Genomic DNA, 20,472 nt, shown 5'->3' on the forward strand with positions numbered 1-20,472 from the left:
TAAAGGACGGGAGGCATGTGAGCGATGTTGTAAAAGAAGAATTGACCTCACTAATGATTCATTTGGGCAATAAGAGGAAGTAGTAGGCATAAGAGGAAGTAGTAGGCGGCAGCATAGGCCTCTTTACTGTAACAAAAGATGTTGATGCCATTGGTCAAAATGGAGAAGTCAGAAAAAGAGCTGGAAAGATTTGGTTTGAAGTTCCGGATGGATGTGTGACTGTCAGTATCCATGGATTTGGAAATGTAGGGCTACATTTCTGATCAGAATGTTCTAATGGGATCCAGATGTATAAGATTAAAGTGGTAGCATTTAAGCATGTACATTTAATCTGTGTACTGAGGAAGAGGTGCTTGGAAATAGAACTATGAGGACTGCCCACGTTTATGTGCAGGGAAGAAAACAGGTGTGGTCAGAAAAAGGAAGACTCTGATAGGACATCAAAGAAACTGATGGAGGTTAGAGCTTGGGGAAAGGAAACGTGGTCAAGAGTATCAATCCTTGCAGAGAAGTCAAGGCAAAGGAAAATTGAAAGAGACCATTAGATTTTGTACTTTGAAATCATATCGTGGACTTTTTTTGCAATTTCAAAAGTATTTCAGGATAGTGTAAGCTGGATTATAAGGAGCCCGAGAGTAAGAAATAGAGACAATATAATTTACATGGAAGCAAAAATAAAGATGGAGTGGGAGCTTGGGGAACTTCCAGTGCTGGGAAAGAGTTTTCGGAATAGTGAAGACCTGATCCTCTTTCTCGTCAGAGAAGACCTGACTGGGGGTCAAGTCTGTGACTTATGCGTTATGCTGCACAGAGTGTTATCCATTCTACCTATATAATAGATGTTTGTTGAATGACAAGTTTAGTCTTTATCAAGCCAGGAGATAGATATTACTTTCATTTTATATTTTATAAAAAATCATAGAAATAAATAAGCAAATGGAAGTCATGTCCTACAATAACAGGATGGTGAGAGGGAGATTGGATGAGGGCCACAAGCTTCGCCTCAGAAAGGAGAATGTTCAGCTAATGACCAGGTAGGGACTAAGGTGCAGGAAGCAGTGACGATGTAGAGGTGGAAGCTGAAGTGCTGTAGGTAGTGTAGGATGAGATGGAAGGGAGATGCAGTGTGGAAGAAACCAAGTGAAATAATTTTGCCATGGGCAGGCAATAAATTTTTAGGCCAAGCCATCAGGGCCAGGTTGAACTCACCATGGACTCATGGACCATTGTTGAGCCATTTTTTAAGCATTACTTACAAGCCTGTTTGAACTTTAAATGACACAGCACGATCCTAATAAAGAGGTTCTGGAACACAGCCAGACTTCCAGGACTAAAATTATGCCCAACATCACCAATTCCCTGGGGAGACCACAAGCCTCTGGATAATGCAAGACAGCAGGCTGTCCTAGCAGCTGGTGAATGGCAAGCTGCAATGGATTAATGGTTTAGAGAGCAAAGCCCTGAAGACCTTTCCAGCCCATAGGAAAAAGCACAACCCTAGAGTCAGAACACGTGCGTTTGAACCCCATCTTTGCCACTTGCTAACTAGACAAACTTGAGCAAAGCCCTGCTACTCCCTGAGCCTCAGTTTCGTCACTTACAAAATGAGACCAATGATAATACTTGCTTTAGAGAGATGTGAGGATCAAACGAGATGCATCAGAGAAAACTTTGTACCTTCTGTGCAAATATTAGTTTTTTAAATAATTAGAATTATTACTGGTAAAGTCACAGAGATGTGAATGGCTAAGAAAGAGTACTAGCAGAAGGATTTCCCTGTGTCTGACATACTCTGCTCAAAAATGGGAAATTTTCCCTTGAGGTCACCGTGGAATATTTTGAATATCAGGTTCTGGAAACAGTTGCTCTTGGAAGTCAGGTTGGAAGAGTTCATTGTCTACCACCAACAATGATTATTGATCTGTATGAAGGAGCAGCCCTTTTCACAATAGAGGATAGAGAAATGGAGAATTTTAACCATATCTAAGCCTGTGAATGCAATTTGTTATTATTAATTTGTAATGAGGGATAGTAAAGTGTCTGCTTAGATATATAGTGGCTTATAAATGCATTTGCACATGTGTATTTACATGTACACTCTTATACATGTGTACACCCTGTAAACGGATACATAAATATGCATGTATATTACACAAAAATACATACGTAACTACTTGGTTTTCTTTACTGTCTCCTGACAAAGCAATCCATTCAAATTCAGTCTCTCAAAGTAACCATTTTGCTAACACAACCTTAGAACAGTCCGTTTGCTCTGACTTGGAGTTGTCACTGCAGAATTATTCCTGGGACACTACTGGCTTTGCTCCGTGCTCAGCTTCTCAATTGGAAGGCGAGATGGCACTTCCGATTTTATTAAAGCACCCTGGAGCTCAAAGAACAAATTGGAGAAATCAGGATTGATTACATTATGTGCTCTCTTTGTCTTCCTCCGGGTTTGTTCAAAGCCAAGTTTGAGCTTTCAAAGCCAGAGTAGCTGAATGGAGTTCTACGCTCAGCACAGGGAATTATGATTTGGCAAAAGTTCCAATTATGAAGAGTGAAATGAAAAGAGTGGGTGTAATTTTGCTTTAGGAAAATGCACCTTCACATTAGTGACTTTTGCCCCGTTAACTGAATGGATCTGGCAACTTATTAGGAAACAAGTTGCTGGAGTGTCACAAACGGATGGTGTCTGCTTTGATGTATGTGAATTCTTTGTGTAGGGGACCCTTCATTTCTGTTTACAATGGAACAAATAACCCATTTGGAGGAGGTATTGCAGAGAAATCTACCATAACCCCAGAATAATGATTACCTCTGTTTTAGGATTTCAGGTTTTTTTGTTTTGTTGTGTTGTGTTTTGTTTTTGGAGAATGGAGGCATTTGAGCATAACTTCCTTTACATCTGATGCGGAATGTGAAAAGTACAAATGAAGTTTTTCTTAAATGCCCTGTTCTCTTCAAGTCTTTCAAATATTCCAGTTAAGTAGGATCTCTCTTTTGTGCCTGGGTATAATTTTGTTGATACCTCTATGGCATTTATGACCATCTGCCTTAAATTATTAACTGAGCCATCATCCTTGTCTTCCTCTCTCCTAAATAATGTTCAAGCCAGGACTTGAACTGATTTATTTCTGAATTCCCTGAAGGTACTTGGTACAAGCTGCGACAGAGAACAATGCCTATAGAGCTATCTACAGAGAACAGTAGATAGAGGCCCCTTTGTGTCTATGGGAAAGAGGAAAGTTGAGGTTCTGGGCATCGATTATGAAGGAGAAAAAAAAGATGTGTCATGATGCTTTCTAGAATAATGGGATTGATTGAATAACTGATAGCCTCAAAACCAGCATATAAAGAATAGCTGTGTCTCACTGCTCATTGCTGAGTGAGACTTTCTGATGAGGACGAGATAAGGTCAGATAAATAACTTCTGATAATAGATGATGGGATTTTCTTTTCATTCTTCTCTTTCTTTCTTTCCTTTCTTCCTTCCTTCCTTCCTTCCTTCCTTCCTTCCTTCCTTCCTTTCTTTTCTTTCTTTTCTTTCTTTTCTTTCTTTTCTTTCTTTTCTTTCTTTTCTTTCTTTTCTTTCTTTCTTTCTTTCTTTCTTTCTTTCTTTCTTTCTTGTCACATCTTGTTAGGTAATTAATACCTGACCAGGCATGGTGGCTCACCCCTGTAATCCCAGCACTTTGGGAGGCTGAGGTAGGCAGATCACCTGAGGCCAGGAGTTTGAGACCAGCCTGTCCAACATGGTGAAACCCCATCTCTACCAAAAATACAAAAATCTGCCAGGCATAGTGGCATGTACCTGTAGTCCCTGCTACTTGGGAGACTGAGGCACAAGAATCAATTGAACCTAGGAGGCAGAGATTGCAGCGAGCGGAGGTCTCTTGCCACTGCACTCCAGCCTCGGCAACAGAGCGAGACTCAATCTCAAAAAAAAAAAAAAAAAAAAAAAACCTGGATTGAGAATGGAGAACAGATCAGAAATTAAATGTATGCATGTTTCTGAACAACACAAGGTGACTTTTCCTTGTGTCTTGAGGGTGCCATTTTTACTCTGTTAAAACATGGCTGCTTTCATGCGAACCCATTTCTGTTGCTTTCTTCAATATCATTTTGATGCGCTGAAGAACTTCAGGAAGCCATCGTACCTAAACCTATCCCAACCTGTCTTACTAGTTAGTAAAAACATTTTCGTGGAGTGTTGTTACTTCTTGAGGGTGAGATGGATTGGAAATGGTCACATATTTGAAGATTTAAAAGGAGCTTAACTATCATCTGCTCTGTCTCCTTTCATGCTGGTGGGTGGCATGACGCCTAGGAAAGGTAAGTGATGTGTCTGCCTTAGTGGAACATTCAGGAGTAAAATCATGACTTCCTGACTCTTATCCAGATCTTCATTTACTTACACCTATTTCCTCCGTTTTCAACATTTATATATTGCCTGGTAATCTCCAATGTGCTCATTTTATTTACGTGACTAGATTGTAAATTTACTAAGCACTCAAATCATATCTTTGACTTCTTTTGAGCTCCCACCATCTAGCCCAAGTCTTTGAACATTGTAATTCACAGTAGTATTGTTCACTTTAAGGATTAATGATTGCTGTGGGCTGCATTTGTTTTCATAAATTGCCCTGGGTGAAGAAATTGAGAGAGTTGGAAAACTTCACCAAAAAAGAAAAAAAAAAAATCAGAAACAAAATAAATAAGCCTAGGACTGTTTTTAAAACTGAGACCATTTTTTTTGTTGTTGTTCTTATTGTTTTTGAAATTGGACTAATGGTAGAGGGAATAAAAGGATGCAGATAAACTAAATTGCTCTAAATAGCTGTAGTTCAGAGCAGTGCTAAAGAAATACCTTCAAAGAGCACTTAGAAAATGGGAAAGAAATTAGTCTTTCCTGCTGCGTGTGTTGACAGAGGGATGAAGTGGGTGGAGGTTAGGAAGGAAAATAGGAAGACATTTGGTCCTCCCAGCCTAGTCTGGCCTTCTGTTAGTGCCAACATGATTCTTTGACATAGACAGTTCAGAATCATCACAGGTCACAGAGAAGATGCCAGTAAGAATTCATAGCCCTTTTGGGGCCTAACTGCAGTGAACCTGATAAATAATTCAGGCAGTCAGAAGTGCCTGGGTATGGAAGACTTTAACTGAGCATTTTTATCTTTTCTTTTAATATCATCTCAGGCCTTTCCAGCTAATTTGATTAAAACCTACATTTCCCCACACCCCCTCTCTATTGTCAAGAAAGACCATTTAGGGAGCCCAGAGTTTTGTTTTCTCTCAGCTACATTGTGCGTTCGATAACTCGGAAATAGAGTTGCAGACTGGGAACATCATTAAGCCGGTACTGGCAGCTCGCTCCTGTGAATGGCGCTCAACACTTTCGCTTGAGTCTTTGCCTCAAAAAGTCACAGATTTTCCAGATTTTAAGGCTGATAGAACCATGATATACATTTGAAAACGTATAGAGTGTACAATTTACCTAAGATCAGACATAATTGGGACAGTTACTTCAGTTGAATTAAGAAATCATAAAGATATTTAATAATAACTTGTACACAGAAACATCAAATTGGACATTAATTGGCCAATCTTTTTACGTAGAGCTCAGTTTTCCTCTGCACATTTCCATAGCACCAATTGAATTCGTATATTTTCTCCCCTGAATATGTCAACTCTGACTTCCAGTTTGCTTTCTTATATTGAGAGGAAAGATTCGTAAGATTCTGTTTTCCCTAATTCTCCCTCCCACCCCCCATATGCCAGCAACTTTAGCTTGCATTCATGAATTTTTCTGAACCATTCAAGTAACTTTTCGTACCATGAGTAACTCCTTTTTGTACTTCTAATACTGCTGGACCAAATATTTCTTTTTATTCTATAATTACAGTTAAAAGGTATAAGTGGCATCATATACTTAGGGATTCTTGGTGAGCACACAGCTCAGTGGTTAAGAGTACTGTGTGGAGGTATTAGAAGAATATCGTAGCAACCCGCTAACCCTCAGTATGTCATGGGCTGGTGTATTTTGCTGAGGGTCTGAGAACACAGCGTTTTCTATGATTAAGTGGAATATTGGTAGGAAATTTTCTGCTACATATATCCCACCCTCCTATAAACTTGAGAAAGTTACTTAAATACTTAATGTCCCAGTTGCTACAGCCCTAAAATGGCAATATAATATTTACTACACAGTGTGACCACCAGAATTAAATTAGGTAGCAAATTTCAAGCACATGGCATGGTGCATTACATGTTACATGTTACATATTACATGTTAGCTGTTTTTTTATTTTTATTTTTATTTTTTTGAGAGGGAGTCTCGCTCTGTTGCCAGACTGGAGTGCAGTGGCATGATCTCAGCTCACAGCAGCCTCCGACTCCCTAGTTCAAGTGATTCTCCTGCCTCAGCCTCCTGAGTAGCTAGGATTACAGGCACACACCACCACGCCCAGCTAATTTTTGTATTTTTAGTAGAGACGGGGTTTCACCATGTTGGCCAGGATGGTCTCCATCTCCTGACTTGTGATCTACTCGCCTCAGCCTCCCAAAGTGCTGAGATTACAGGCATGAGCCGCCGCTGCCGGCCTGTTCTTATTTCCATGTTTGGTAGTCTATGACAGTGTCTCTCAAACTTTTTGCATTATCGCACCCCCAGCCCCCTGCCACCATCCAAAGGAGATTGCCTAGATTTTTTTTTTTTTCTAAAGATTGCATTCCCTCATGACATTTTAATACTACAGATCTACTGTATACCTGTGGATGTACTGTAGCCACCTGGAGGGACACAAATTCTCATAACAGCTAAGATTTTTTTTTTTAATCTCCTTTCCCCAAGAACCAGCTTTTATCCTGCTGGGGAAGACTCCATATGCTCATTGGAAATGTGTGATCTATTGGGTTACAGATTATTGTGTTCCTCCTCAACCCAAGGCATCAGAGCACCGTGTTAGAGGAGGGTTGACTTTCTAATATGGGATTGAGCAAGTTTTGACCGGAGAGTCATGCTCCCTCCGCCCCTGGAAGTTTCCCTGCCAAGATGGAAGCTTAGACTTGGGAGCCATTGGTGCAGAGGGTATACAGTAAAGAGTTGATGCACATCAGTGATTTTTAAAGTCTGAGAAAGCAATTAGAGTTAGGCGATATTACTTTTCCTAATAACCACTTAGCAGCAGTTTTCATTTTTGTTAATGGATTGTCATTGAAGATTCAAAGTCATTATTCATTGAACAGAAAAGTAGGGAGTGAGTGGATTCTTGCACCAGCCAGGGGTGGGATCACAGCACCTGGGAAAAGGAAGTTTTCAGCTCCAAGAAGAAGAAATGCTTTTGGGGAGGCCTGGAAGCTGAGATTGAATTCAATGTGAATGTCTAGAAGAAGGACTTGCCTTCAGTTTACAAACAAGTGTTTGCTTTGCAGTCCTGCTATGAGAGTTGGGCATAAGTGAGCTGTTTCTTAATCACCTTGTGTTGTAATTAGTTGTGGCATGCTTGTCTTATGTATTATGCATTTTATGTGCTTTCTCCTGTATTAAGAAATCAAGCGTCTCTGTATGAGTCAGCTCAGACTGCCCGAACGAAGTACCACAGACTGCACAGACCGGATGACTTCAACAACAGAAACGTATTTCTCGCAATTCTGGGGGCTAGGAGTTCAAGCTGTCAGCAGGGCTGGTTTCTTCTTAGGCTTTTCTCCTTAGATTGTATTGATAGATAACTGTCTTCCCTTCTCTTGGATCCTCACATGGTCTTCGCTCTGTGTATGTTTGTGTCCTAATCTCCTCTTCCTATGCAGACACCAGTCATATTGGATTAGGCCCCGCCCTCAGTACTTTATTTTAACTCGATGCTCTCCTTAAAGACTCTATCTCCAAATATAGTCACATTCTGAGATACTGGGGGTTAGGACTTCAACATACGACTTTTGGGTGGGAACAGTTTAGTCCATAACAGTACACTGTCTGTCATGTGTTTATTTAATAAATGATTTTTTTTTTTTTTGAGACAGAGTCTCGCTCTGTTGCCCCGGCTGGAGTGCAGTGGTGTGATCTCGGCTCACTGCAACCTCCACCTCCCGGGTTCAAGCAATTCTCCTGCCTCAGCCTCCCAAGCAACTGGGATTACAAGAACAAGCCTGCCACCATGTCTGGCTAATTTTTGTATTTTTAGTAGAGACTGGGTTTTGCCGTGTTGACCAGGTTGGTCTCAAACTCCTGACCTGTAGTGATCCACCCGCCTCAGCCTCTCAAAATGCTGGGATTACAGGCGAGTGTCACCTTGGCCAGCTGATAAATGATTATTGAATGAGTGAATGAACAGATGAATGGATGGATGGATTTTTATTTAATTGTGGTGAATCTGTAATCTAGCAATATTCATGAGTTAAGTCATAATGTTTCCTAAAGTTTTTGTGTTTCTTCCACCCTGATGATATGCTTAAAATATGACTTTCTTCAGCAGTGTTTCTGTTTATTCAGGAAGTATGCACGACCCTTCTCTTCTTGGAGGCAGGTCCGCTCATTATGTGAAGAGCCACTGCCCTCAACAGGCCCACGCAAACATTTACCAGGGTGCTGAGCAAGAACATGGGGAGAGGCCTGCTTTAGATCTAATTGTTCAAAAGTTACAAATCTCATGAGCAAGTTGTTTGAAAAGTATAGTAACTTTGCTTATTGTGACCCATCTGGCTTTGAGAATGTCCTGGAAGGCCAGGCAGATTTGACCTTAGAATTCTCAAACTCTACCAAATACAGAACAGAAAGTGGCAGTGCAGGGATAACTGGTCCCAGGTCTCTTCCTTTCCCACTGAAGTTCCGTCCTGAAACCCAGGAGGCTTTGCACACACACCCCAGCTCTGCACTCCTCCTCCCTAATCCAAACAAGCTTAGAAGTGTCATAACCTCAGGAGGACAGACCCAGTGGAGAGGTTCTCCAGGGCCCTGTGAGAAAGTTGGAGCCAAGAAATTCTGGAATCTGGGTACCCAAGACGGAGCCTGGAAGGAGTAATACAGGCTTTGGATGGTCGTATCCCTTTGACCCTGTGCGTTCCTTACCCTGATAGGAGGGGCGTGGGTGGTAGGTGTAATGTTGGTACTGTGGTCAATTTCAGCTTTTTCAGGAACTCTCACTGGTTTTGAGATTATTCCCATCTTCTGAATTCCCTGCAGAATGGTGAAGAGAGTTGGGGAGATAGAACATTTGGAGAAAACACTAGAGTCAGAGCTTAGCCACATGCAAAGGTAGTTAATGGAGGTGGCTGTTTCACTGCGAATTTGCTTCATTTAGTCTTGACCCTAAATACCTAGTTTCTGCACCTGTGAGTCCCCACAAAAGACAAAGTAACTCCTTTAGGAGACTGAGTTCTAGAAACATATGAGCAGATTTCAGGAAGAACCAGAGCATGAGTGGGCACCTGCACTCCTTAAAATGGGACCCGCCCTCTGCAGTAAGCCAGGAACTGGGGAGCAGCCCCGGAGCTCTATTCTCAGGTGAGACAGGGTCACCTCTCATGCATGACACAGCCCAGGCAGCCTTCTAGAAATGTGTCAAACTCTATTGCACTAGTAACTTTTTTATTGCTAGGGTCACTAAAAGCCACTTTTTCAAATTATCGGAGGTTGTTTGCCAGGCTGTGCACAGAACTTCAGAAGAAGGAAAAAAGCCAATGTTTTTCTTCACCACACATAGAATAATTTATAGGTGGGGACCAATTTACTCGCTAGGGAACAGCGGGTGGCCTGTGCCTTCCCAGTGGAAGGGACATTATGCTAAGCAGGGTGGCAGGCTTCAGTGCTCACGATAGGAGTCAGGAGACCCTTCTAATTAATTACATGACTGTCTTTACCCAGCATGGGTTCCTCACTTTCTCATCAAAGCCCTTGTTTAGTCCAAGCTGTATTTCTTTCATTTATTTATTATTTATACTTCCTCTCTTTCTAAAGAGAATTTGAGACAGCTGGAAAAAAAAATGTGTGGGGATGTTTGCAAGAAGAGACTCTCTGAAATGGGACATTTGGAAAGAGAATTCTGACAGAAGTGTAGAGCATACTTTTCTTCTCCAGGCTCTTGTTCTTGATGCAATTTCCTTTTCTACGTCATCATTACTTCTCAAGAACTTCTTTCAGCTCTTTATTGGGTAGATGCAGGTAGCTTCTTTGATCTTTACCTTCTCATTATACCTTCCCTGTGGGCTTTTCATTGCCATGAGAGTAGAATCTAAATGGTTTACCAAAGCCATGAAGATTTGCCTGTTTAAGCCCATTAAAACTCTTGACCCTATTTCTGCACTTTGCCTTCTCCTCATTTCTCATAAAATTTCCTGCACACACCGGTCTTTCAGTTCCTGCCAGAGCTAAGGCTCTCTCTTCCTTGTATCCTTGTGCCTGCTCTTGCCTTTACCTGGACTTACTTATTGGCTGCTCTTCTCCCGAGCACTATCATTCGTCACCCTGGATCCCCCATCCTCAGCAACTCCTCATTCTTTAGGAATGCCGCCATCTGTGACTGCCATATTCAAATCTACCTGACATCCACCATCACCATCCTCTGTGACACTTCTTTATTTCCTTCATGACATTGCTTACAATTTTATCATTTCTAATCTCAAGTTTTGTAGTTTTGATTAATTTTTTTTTTGAGACAGAGTGTCACTTTGTTGCCCAGGCTGGAGTGCAATGGTGCAGTCTCGGCTCACTGCGTGCGCCGCCTACTGGGTTCAAGTGATTGAACCTGCCTCTGCCTCTAAAGTAGCTGGGATTACAGGCACCTGGCACCACACCCAGCTAGTTTTTGTATTTTTAGTAGAGACGGGATTTCACCATGTTGGCCAGGCTGGTCTTGAACTCCTGACCTCAGGTGATCCACCCGCCTTGGCCTCCCAAATTGCTGGGATTACAGGCGATCTTGCTTTCTAAATATAGCACCTTCCGGACTGTAGGGACTTTATCTGTCTTGCTCACCTGTGCATCCCACGGGCCTCCTGCTGCATCAGACACACAGCGGCCACTCAATTGTCTGATGAATAAATGCATGAGAAATACTAGCCTTAAAGAAAGGTCTGATACACTTCACTTGGTTTGGAATGTTTACCAAAAACTTTGGCTTTTCTAGAGAGGGTTGCAGGCTGATCCAAAAGAATTGGTTTGTAATTGTGAAATTTTAAAAAGTGTCAGAGAACCAACAAGGAAAGATTTTTGAGGAAATGGAGGCTCATCAGGAAAGCACAACACATGAAGTTGTTGCCCACTCGCATGTCTTTTTCCTTGACCTGTTTCTAGAATGTATTGTCTCAGACAGCTGACCTGTCTTGGAGATGTAGTACTTTATAAGAGGAACCAAGTATGATCTTCCCAAGGACCAGGGCCTGCAGTCTAGTCAAGAGTGGGAGTGTAACTAAAGAAGGAATGAATAACCCACTCTCATTTCAAGCACAGGATTCTCTCATCACTCTCACTGTTTTAAATCTTCATTATCATCACAGACTTTACATTATTCCCTTATGTATGAATGTGATTTTTATTGACCATAGAAGATTGGAACCTTTTTCTGGAAAAACATCACATGGTTGAGTCAAGGATGAAAAGTCAATCAAAACTACCTTTTCATGTGTGTGGGGGTGGGGCAGGAGAGAGAGAGCACCCGTGTGTGTGTGTGTGTGTGTGTGTGTGTGTGTGTGTGTGTGTGCGCGCGCGTGTGTGTGTGTATTGGGACCATCTTTCAGCTGTGTTGCCTCCCTCTGGTGGCCATTATATGCACAAGACCTGAGTGACAGGGACTGAGTCAGAACGTAACTTACTTTTCAAAAAAAAAAAAAGAAAAAAAACCTAAGTCATTGTATGCTCCTGAGTTTTAAAAATTATTATTGGTGGGAGCTCTTTAAAAAAAAAGAAAACAGTTAAGTGGTTGAAATTGATTAGCACTAAGAAAATACGAGCTTTTTGCCTTTGGGTAGAGTTTGAAAGCTGCCGTGGCCCTCAATGAAAGCAGCATTCTGATTGTGTATAAACCTGTAAAAGGATCTGCCTGTATGTTTAAATTCTTCTGTGTTTGGAGAACACATCTCAGAATTCATTCACATGATCAAGGCCACCAGTATAGATTATTTTAAAGGTAGCTTTTAAAATCTGCTGTGTATTTTCAATATTCTCCTTCAAATTATTCCTTATGAGTATTGTGCAGCTACACTGGATATGATACTGAGGCAGCTTATCTGGGTTTTATTTTAAGCTTTAGAATGACTTGATTTGATCTTAAGCCATTTGTAGTCATGTTCTTGGGGTAGGGATGGGGGGAATGTCCTTGAGAGAAGAAGAGGGTCAAGGATAATAAGCAATACTAATTTTTCTTCTGTTTCTTATCCCCTCTTGTTCCTCAAATCCAGAAATAGTCTCCTGAACATAGCCTGACACCTCGGCATGACAGGTGTTCTGAAGATGAGAAGGCTCATTGTAAAAACCTATTTATTCAGTGAGGAAATTTTATACCATTTACATTCAGAGTCATCTCTAGGATACCAAAATAGGCTTAAGCAATGAATTTTTCATGTTTTAGACTCAAAACCAGATAACTCACCTGGAAATACACAGTATGTAATTTCATTTCATGCACCTAATCAATATCTTTGACCAAAATCTGTATTCCTCTTGTGAAGGAGGCATAAGATTTTCTGTTTTGTTATGTATATTACATGTGTGCAATATTAGGGTAGGGAAGTAGGCCATGTTTACCTTTTTGGATTCAGTTTATTTTTTTCATAAGCCTTTTTATAGTTCTCAAAGATACTGGCCTATTTTATGTTGATTCTAACTGTGGAACGGTAAAGGAGTATGCAATTAAAGTTCGGTTGAACTGTCACATTGAATTTATATAAATATTTAAAATATATTGTTATTATATAAATAGAAATTCATATTTTTTTGTGGTAGATCACAAATACTTGATTTCAGGTCACAACCATCATAGAGGTGAGCTATTAGGTATGGACATGCCTCTCGACAAACCAAGTATGTTACGATGTTTCTGAGTGATCCTATTTCTGCAGTACTATAAGTCAATTAGAGCATGGAATTTGATGTTATTTGGTAAAACAAATATAGTGCTGTAGTAATTGCAACTATTTCCTAGTTGCATGCCTTGTATGAAGGACATCTAGTTTCTTTAAGCCTAGGGACTATTCATCCATCGCTCTATCTATCCCTCAGTCTTTCCAGATAGCTTTAGGTAGCTTAAAACTCTTGAAAGCTATTCTGAAATATTATCTCACTGATTCCTTATGGGACCTCAGATTGAAGATGTCAAAGAGTTTTTGCAGACTGCCTTTTCAAAGAAAGCAATCATCTGAAGGTCGTTCTTTGACTCGTTCGTTTATGCTACAAACAGTTCTTGAATGCCTGCCACGTGCTGCTGTAGGCTCTGGGGAAATAATGGTGAGCGAAAGAAGGCCAGCCGGTCTGCCTAGAGCTTACAGAGAGGCAGAACAGGTGTTAGGAGCAGGCCCTGCAGCCCATCCCCGAGTTCAAGTCCTAGCCCTGTCACTTACTCACTGATCAACTTCATAAATGTCTGAACATAGTTTCAGGATTGATGGATGGAAGATGTATATGTATATTACCAAAGAAAAGAACTGTGATCAATGAATGAACAAGGAAAGTAAAAGTTGATGGATTCAGTACAACCAATTCTCTACCAAATTAGGGACAAATGCTCCCTGGCACAGGAGCTTTCGTTGTTATTTAAAGCTAATCTTAGGAATGACCAACATAATGAGTGTGTTTTCCACACGTTAGGTAATGTTCTAAGTGATTTACATTCCTCTAACAATTGTGAACTATTAATACTAATATTTTCTCCATTTTATAGGAATTAACTGGGACATAGAGTAGTGACATAGTATGCCCAAGTTAACACAACTGGTAAGTGGAAAAGCTGTTCAGGTCCTCTGTCTCCAGAGCCCAGCTCTTGCTCATAACATCTTTTCCACCTCTCTTAAACCAGTTTATTGAGTGCCTGATTGGTACTGCTAGTCACTTTATGTGATTTATATCTAATCCTCCCAACAATTTCCTAAGCACAGCTGATTATCCTCTTTGAGATAAAAAACAGTAAAATTCAGAGAGGTTAAGTCAATTAAGTCAGGTGCCCTTTGTCATGCTGTTAGGGAGTGGAAGCGCTGAGATAAGAAACTAAATTCTGACTGACTCCAAACCCTTAACTCTTTCCATAACACGAAATCAGACCCAGAAGAGAGAAGGACCAGTTGTTTCAGTTCCCTGAAAGCAATTCCTGATAGGGAGTAGCTGGGTGGTCAAATCTTAAAGTGACTGATCATCAGCCTCACTTGGGAAAGTTGACAAGTTGCACCTGACCCACCTCTTTTGCAGACCTATTAAACCACAAGCTGCAGGGGTGGGGCCCAGAAACCTTCATTTCTCATCACTTTCCCCTAGTGTTTTTGATGACCCTCAGGTTTGGGGAAACAGTGTCCCAAGTGATGAGGGGGAAAAATTTTTCCCAAAGGTAAGAGTCTAAGAAATCAATTATTTTCTGTGAAACATAAGATGGTTGGAATCTGTTTGAACAAATGAATTAATGTTATGAAGGAACTGAATTATATTCCTTTGAAATGAATTGAAAGTATATAGACATCCACTATAGAAGGTCCATCTGTTATGGGCCATAGACTTTTATATCTTTTTTAAAAAATTTATTTATTATTATTATTATTATTATTATACTTTAAGTTCTAGGGTTCATGTGCATAAAGTGCAGGTTTGTTACATATGTATACTTGTGCCATGTTGGTGTGCTGCACCCATCAACTCGTCAGCACCCATCAACTAGTCAGACTTTTATATCTTATTAGTACTCTCTCAATTTATTTGCCTCCTGAAATCCTGCTCTACCAGCTTCCCTTCACTACTGAGGACCAACTACCCAGCCAGTTGCTGTCAGGAATAGCTTTCAGAGCATCAAGACAGTTGGCTATTCTTCTGGATCCAACCACCATGCAGGCAGTAGTTGACGTGGAAAGAGGCCACCCAATCCTGCAGTTTCAGATTTTAAAGGGAGCCAGGGATGATCAGTGGGATCTCCCTCCTAGTGGGCTGAGAGAGGCATGTAGCAGTAGTGAAAGTGTCCTCAAGTTCATGCATTTGAATTTATAACACTGGTTATTTGTTCTCAAGTTACCCCCATTACTCGAACCAATTGGAAACCATGTGAGAACAACGCTTCAAATGTATTAGAGTATTTTGTGTTTGCCAAGAGCGTAGCTTTTCCTTTTTGGTCTGATTTTAATGTTTTCAATTTTAGATTGACTGGAGCCTGGAGATGGTCAACTGCTTAAATAAAGTGTTGCTCTTCTTTTCTTCCCTCCTTCCCTCCCTCTCTCCTTCTTTCTCTTTTCCCTTTTTTCTTTTTCTTTGTCTCAGTAAAGATAAGTATCTGCCTAATGAGCAACTTCCAGAGGCTTGGTTGAAGTTTAGTGAATGAGATAGAAAAATGGTTTCAGGCTACAAGGTGGCTATTGATATATGTTTCCCTAAATTCCTTTGCTAATCCCCACACCTCGGTCAGCTAACTATGGGACTTTCCTGATTATTGTGCAAACAGTATTTATAACCTATAGTCAAGAATGTGGAAATGTGCATAAAATCTATAAAGTGCCTTAGTGTTTCCAGATTTGTAGTGCAGTTAGGCCTGTGGATTAGGCACCTGCCTGTGTCTGATTTTCGGCATGAACTGCTTAACTCCAGAAGCTATAAGTCAGATATGACCCTGGGAAACTTTTGTAAGAGAATTCCTCTTCAGTATAGCTTTCTCATTTGTATCACTTCATGCGCCGTGCGGCCTTGTCACAATTCAGCCAGTGCTGAAACCATTAAGATTTTATTAGGTTTGTCCTTGTCATTCTATTATGTGATTGGCAATGCTTATTGACAATTCTTATTTTCTGTCCTATGATTTGTATCGTCTTAGTTTATTAAGCGCTCCTGGAATACAGACTCCTGGAATTCATTAGAAAAAGAAAAAACCTTCTTAGGCAGCACTAGAAGAGAAACACTGTGCAGAAAGCTTTTGCATGACTTACGTGCTTTGAGTCTCAGTTCCTATGAAAAGAGTTAAATGACAATAAAGTAGCCTGGCATAGCTTCTGCTTTTACTGTCATCGTTAAGAGACTGGCAAGGCTGGGTTCTTGCTGCCCGCAAAGAGCATTTTTTTTTTTTTTTTTTTTGCATGTTGATTTATACTCAGGTTTTTGAAACTGTGATCTCCCTTAAATGAAAATTTCTGATTTTACCTAGCACCTGCGATTAAGCCATTCTTTATCATTTCTAGTTTCCTGGAGAGGAAGCAACATATTCAATACAGTGTTCACATAAACAGGGAAATATTTAAGAATCAAAAAATACTCTTTTCCCTTTGAATTTGAAATTTATCTTGTAAAGCAATTCTTTTTATCAGCAACATTTAGGCTTACAGGTGAAATGCCCAGTGATTTTGAAGCATGAGTTTGTTCATCGTCTTCTAGAAGCACGAATACCTCAGTGAGAAGCAGACAGAGAGTTGGGAGAAAGTATTGTGCAGTTAATGTTTTGTTCCTCCTCTCAGCTGAGCTGGGATTCGTCTCTGGCTTCACATTACAAGCAGCTTGGATCTGTATGCAGAACGTACACTTCTTCCCGGCTTGGGCCTCTCTATCCTTCTGATTTTCGCAGAGCCATCCTTTCCCTGCAGTGTTTTTCCTGATACCTCATGGGCTAGGGTAGAACTCTTTACACAGGACCACGATTACCTGATGCTCTAGGGTTAAGAACTCTTTACATAGAACGCTAATTCCTCGCCTACTCATTGTTCTCCCCTCACTTAACTCATGAGCCAAAAACTACATCAGCTCCATATACAGCAGTATCCTCGTTCTAGTGCTCAATAAATATTGGTTCAATAAATTAATGGAAAGTATATTACATTTTCATGCTTTTTGATGTCCATGGGAGAAGCATTTTTAGGTTATGTTTATTAGAAATTTATCTTAGTTTTCTCTAGAAAATTATGGCAATAATGCTAACTTTCTAAAGCACTTGTAAGAAGGTGTGTGTAGGTCATCGATTCTCAACAGGGGATGATTTTCCCACTCCAGGGGACATATATGTGGCAACATCAGGAGACATTTTGGGATGCACACCACAGCCCCACCGCACAGAATTATCTGCTGGAAAATGTCAGTAGTGCTTAGGCTGAGAGACTGGGGTGGTTGAAAGTGCATAAAGCTTGGCAGGTCAAGGCTGATTTTATTTTGTTCTACACAATGGAGTTCACCTCTTTGGATATCGTTAATAATAACAATTACATAGAGAATAATCAGCATTATTACGTTTTTGCCATGTACAGACATAAGTTTTTTTACAAGTATTATTTTATTTAACCCTGTCACCTGTGCTGTGAGTTAGGAACTATTATTACCATTTTTCAGATAAGGAGACTAAGACTTGAAAAGAGAAATGTGTACTCAAGATCCTGCTGCTACTTGGTGATAGAAGTAGGATGAGAACTCAGGATCTATACTTGTTGACCATTATACTTTCTTTCTCTGTAAATATGGTCCCCAACTTAAGGTCTAAAAGGATCTCTGTCTTCATTATTCGGTAGGAACCACAGCTGGAAATGCAAAGAAAATTTAAATTTAAAAATTTAAATTTAAAAAAATCATTATGGCCTAGGTGGCTGTAATTTGACTAATATTTGTACTGATTGAAAGAAAAATACAGGTGTAAGCTGTTGTTGATACGTGGAATAGAACAAATCTGCTATATGCTATTACTTTGTGGGATTCCCAAGAAGGTCAAAGAAAGCTCTGAGAGTTTGTTTTCATTCAAAATTGAACTTGTCATAGCCGATCAACACATTGTGCTCTAGATGGGACGTTTCTCCTATTAAGGTGTATGAACAGTGACAGTTGGCCCCGTGTAATCTTATTAGGAGCTTTCTTCAGAACCACATCATCTTCTTATATAATTATAAAAGAACCACTCATGAGTAAAATATGCCTGCAAGAGAGCAAGGCACGGGGGGCAAAGGGTTGGCTGATGGGGACCTATTCTCTCCTTGCAGAGGACACAGTTCAGGAAATGGAAAATTTACAATTTGGATGCATAATAATAGTTTCTAGGCCCATCCCTGAGTTATTTGGTTGACTCCAAGTGTTAATGTCCTTGAGGCTGTTAGCTGATGAACTCTAAGCAAACACCATCGTCTTCAAGTATTGATTGTTTCTTAGCCCCTAATACTTGGCCTATAAGACAATGTAGAAGCATCTATTCTTTTCACATAGGAACTTAGAGACCCTGGTGTTGCTGTTTTTCTACCTTAGGACTTTCTTTTCCATGGTTGTTTCTATCACACTTTGAGGATTCCAGTAGAATACTCAAAAACATTACATTTGATTCTTTAGTCTCACTTTCCTAGCTCTTGCGGAAGTAATTATTAATAGAACCAAACAGTTTTTTATTCTTAAATGTTTTACAGAAGTGGGCTACTGTGATGACAAGTAGCTCTTTAAGGTGCTACTAGACGTTAGTACTTGTCATCCAGAGAAACATTTTCTGTTAAGGCCAAGTGTCATACATAGTCATTGCACTGCTCCGCCCAGAAGATGTAATTTACATATAAGATGTTATTTGAGACTGTCTCCCGGGGACAAAAGTGATTAGTATGCCTTATGCCTTAACTCTGCTCAAAAGAGTCATGTGACATGCTCTTGCATCTATTTTAAATCTAATAAATTAAAACATGAATGATGAAATAAGATGTTCATGGTGCTTCACAAATTTGAATGCACCCACCCCAGACTCTCGCTAACATGCAGATTCTGGGCCTGAGGTTTAGCTTTTCTACCATCTCCCTAGGTTAGGCTCATGCTACTGGACCAAGGACCACACTTGAGTACCAAGATGCTAGGGAACATTCAGATGGTTTGAAACCTGAGCTAAGGATGCCATCAGGCTGATTGCATTAAACTCATTTTTCCTATGCCACCTCAGTTATATAAATTATTCTTTAAGTCTATAGAGAGGTTTCTTTTGGAAGGAATGGCATCCTTTTCAGCATCAAAACGTATATTAGGTTTTGTAAAAAATTAAATAATGCTTGACTTTTTTTTTTTTTTTTTTTTTTTTTTTTTTTTTTGTTGAGACAGGGTCTTGCTCTGTCACCCAGGTTGGACTGCAGCAGCATGATCTTGACTCACCTCTGCCTCTTGGGGTCTGACGATCCTTCCACCTCAGCCTTCAGAGTGGCAGATACTACAGGCTCACACCACCACACCTGGCTAATTTTTCTAATTTTTAATAGAAATGGGGTTTCACTATGTTGCCCAAGCTGGTCTCGAGCTCCTGGGCTCAAGCTATATGCCTGCCTTGGCCTCCCAAGGTGCTGAGATTACAGGTGTAAGCCACCACATGAAATCACGCCCGGCCATGCTTGATTTTTAATAAAGCATCATATCTCTCTCTTTTTACCTGAAAAAAATCCCCTCCCACCCACCTTATATTTCCTAAACAATAAAAAATGAATTTTACCATTTCTGGTCATCAAAGGCATTTTTTTAGATGGCTTACAATCTTTTAAGTTATAGAACACATTTACAACATCCTTGACACTTAAATAACATTTCCAGTGTTCTTTTTTTCTTTTTTAATTATATTTCTAAAGATAGCTAAGGGAACAATTTCAAGTAGTTCCTCTGTGCTTTTAGATGTAAGTTCTTTGAATCTCCTTGTATTCCTGAGAATTAAGAGACTCGCAGTTTGCCATGTCCTATCATGTTAGCTGATTTTGTAGGGAAATCAAATCTGGCACCTTTCAATTAACTTCTTTACCTCTCCAATCTAAAAACAGATGGAATACTTTCTGGAGCAAGAAGGCATGATTACTATCTGTGGATTGCCTTGACTTCCTCAACTGTGTCTTCTGTCATTTCAAAATTTACTAAAAGACCTCTAATAAAAGCAGGAAAGCACAGACAGAAAGAAGGTGATGGTGTTGAAAAATAATTTACCCCTAGTCGTGAGCTTGGCAACTCTTCGAGGGATCACAATGGTGTATCTCATCTGGACCTAGAGGTCCCGAAGGAGGAGATAAGTGGAGATGTTTTGTACCCTGGAGCTTAGTCATTCTCCTCGGTGACTGAGTGCAAGCTATTCTGGAGGAAGATAAAGAGGAAGGGAGACAAGAAGTGGAAAAGAAAAAAGTCTCTGCCCTCATACATGCTTCTGTTCACTATGTTTGTACTACTTTTTTTTTCCTTTGAAAAATTTTTTCTTTGAATTTTTTTTCTTTGAATGATTCGATTTTTTTAAATTACGTGGTCATGACGTATGTTAGGTAACAAAAAGAAAAATAAATAATGATTCCAATTTTGTTAAGTATATGTATAGAAAAAAGGAAAGTAAGCAAATCGATCAG

At 40.1% G+C, this 20,472-nt stretch overlaps 1 protein-coding gene across 3 annotated transcripts in view; it reads left to right on the forward strand.

Moving 5' to 3' along the window:
• Positions 1 to 20,472, forward strand: part of FLRT2 (fibronectin leucine rich transmembrane protein 2) — a 96,716-nt gene that overhangs the window by 68,719 nt on the left and 7,525 nt on the right. The window lies entirely within an intron of this gene.

This window comes from Macaca fascicularis, chromosome 7 (genome assembly GCF_037993035.2).
Source record: "Macaca fascicularis isolate 582-1 chromosome 7, T2T-MFA8v1.1".
NCBI classification, from domain to species: Eukaryota; Metazoa; Chordata; class Mammalia; order Primates; family Cercopithecidae; genus Macaca; species Macaca fascicularis.